This window comes from Limulus polyphemus, unplaced genomic scaffold, assembly GCF_000517525.1.
Source record: "Limulus polyphemus unplaced genomic scaffold, Limulus_polyphemus-2.1.2 Scaffold445, whole genome shotgun sequence".
Taxonomy (NCBI): domain Eukaryota; kingdom Metazoa; phylum Arthropoda; class Merostomata; order Xiphosura; family Limulidae; genus Limulus; species Limulus polyphemus.
In genome coordinates this window covers 144,577-146,958 of record NW_013666055.1, presented here as the reverse complement: position 1 = coordinate 146,958, position 2,382 = coordinate 144,577, and the positions used below count along the sequence as shown (strand labels likewise).

The 2,382-nt window shown below is 31.4% G+C and overlaps 1 long non-coding RNA gene across 2 annotated transcripts in view; it reads right to left on the bottom strand.

Annotated features, from left to right (window-relative positions):
• Positions 1-330: 330 nt before the first annotated feature.
• Positions 331-2,382, bottom strand: part of LOC111085526 — a 13,974-nt gene continuing 11,922 nt past the window's right edge. Inside the window, exons 3-4 of one of the 2 annotated variants that reach the window (XR_002610351.1) lie at positions 2,096-2,165; positions 331-594 (exon numbers count right to left, since the gene is read on the bottom strand). This is a non-coding gene — a long non-coding RNA (uncharacterized LOC111085526). Of the gene's footprint in view, positions 595-1,466; positions 2,166-2,382 lie in introns of those variants that run through there. The other variant, XR_002610350.1, reaches the window with a different exon arrangement.

Below are 2,382 nucleotides of genomic sequence, written 5' to 3'. Positions count from 1 at the left end.
TAAAGTTTAATCTTAGGCTCTCTAAGTTGCACTAAGTGAGAACACCTTAATTCCTGAGGGACTGAAGGTATAGAGGCAGCTGTCAACTTGTGAATTCTATAGTTTCGTAGCCTTAAGTACAAACTGTCACTTTTCCTTCCAGTTATATTAGCTTAGTAGAAATATTGACAAATCCAAGTTAGATGAAATGAAAAATTTAAATTATAATGTATTTGAAAATATTAATTTTATTAGAATATATTTACATTAACTGGTTTAATTACATTTTTCTTTAATACACAACAACGGTTTGGAGAAAGTTTAAAAATGGAGGTTGGTAGTGAAAGGGTTAAAGTAATTTAATTTAATTTTTTTAGTTCTCTGCAGACCGGAATTTTTTTTTTCATGGACCAGTACCAGGTCCCAGATCACAATTTGGGAAACGCTGGTCCATAGCACCTTCTGATGTCATGCCTGCATACACTTAGAGGTATTTTTCTTGTGAAAACTGGGCTGAGACAGACTGCCCATCACCTTTGTCCCAGTTCTGATTTTGGGCAAATCTTTCATATCTCTCCAGGCATGGTAGAGATGGTGGGAATAGCTAGCTCTGTACTAATGTACACAATACATACAAATTATGAAAAAATCTTGTACCATTATTGTTGTGTAAATTTAAAAATATCACTAAAATATTAGTATTAGAATTAGCTATAGCCAATATAAAGTTCTCAGCTAATTATAATGTAGCTTTTTCACATATTTGAAAATGAGTTTTATAAAATCCTGTTTTTTTAATCAATACAAATAAACCTTTTTAGATTCAGACTTAAAGTATATGAAATTTTACATAATTATTACAATGTTCTTGCATTTCATTGAGAAAAAAAAAAGTTAAATCTGGTTTATTTATACCACTTAGGTTCTTATTAATGTAATGTTCACAGGGTTCAGTCCATTGCATTGACCCCATATTGGGTAAGGAATATTGACTACAATTCCAAATTTAGTGTATATGTCTACATGAAATGTGGCAAGTTTTTAATAAATGTACAAGCCTGTTGCAAACAAAAACTCAGATGCGTTACAAAGGTATTTGTACTCAATATGTCTGAAGTAATGCTGTCAGTCTGACTCAGACTCACAAGTCAGAGTGCAAGGTGATATTCATGTAAAGAATAAAAATATTTTTGTCCACTGTACAATTTGAATATTGTTTGAATAACCTCTAGAGCCTCCAAAATACAAAGTCACATAATCTTTTAAGTATCCCCATATACTGTATCTGTTATTTACTCTCCCCTACCAGGAACTGTCACTAGATCAGCAATGTAGGGTAAAATGAATAACTGATAACTCTGTTAAACAACACTCTGCCAAAGGTTATGGCATGTGCACTTTGACCCCCCCCCCCCCAACCATGCACATATGGTTAAAAATAGCTTTTATATAATATATAAAGTATAAAAAGTTCTAGTTGACAGTATTTTCATGTATATGGCACTAGTTTAATGTATGCTAAAATAAATGTCCAAATATATTTCATTTGATTAATTATGTCTTTCATTAATTAACATTTATATATTTTTAACATTACATGTTGTTACTAGTCTTGTAAACAGTAACGTGTGTGTAGGGCATTGAAAGAGCAGGAGCTCATTGAAAAAAGCAAGCACATTTTTTTTTGAGAGGGGGGGATGTTAGAGAATATTTAGATAACTGTTAGTTGCTTCTGTTACACATAGGGTAAAACCATAGAAACAAACATAACCTCTTTTATTCGTATTTAATTGGTCTTATAATTTAACAGAATATCAAATTTAATATTTTTACTATAAAGATTGGCAAATCTGTGTTTGACATTCATTTTAATGCTGAATTTTAATTTTTCTTCTAATAACTCACAGGTGTATTTTTTTATAATTGTTGATAATATTTTTTTAACAGAAAAAAAGGTCACTTTGGGGGCATAAGGGCAGGAAGGTAGGGGCTTCAGTCCACTCAGCCATCCCCCTTGTGCATATCACTGCTTGTAAATAGGACATCAAAATTTTACCTTTAATAGACATATCTGTGTAGTTTATTGTTTTTGGATATTATGTATCAAAAATCTTACAAGGTTACAAGAAAGCTATCCTCTTCATCATTTACGTCTCATCTTGGCCTTCTTGAATTGGTTCTTCAATCTAAAAATAAAATACCAAATAGTTACAATATGAACATGTATAAAACTATATAACTTAGTTATTTTGCTATCAAATTACAAATCAAGAGTAAATTTGAATGACAATTTAAAAGTATGATAATGTTGCGTCAGCGAGGTCACATGACTAGTATCATGCCACATCCTTCTCGAACCTTCATGAATTATTGGGAGACTACTAGATTGGGGGTAGTCTGGTA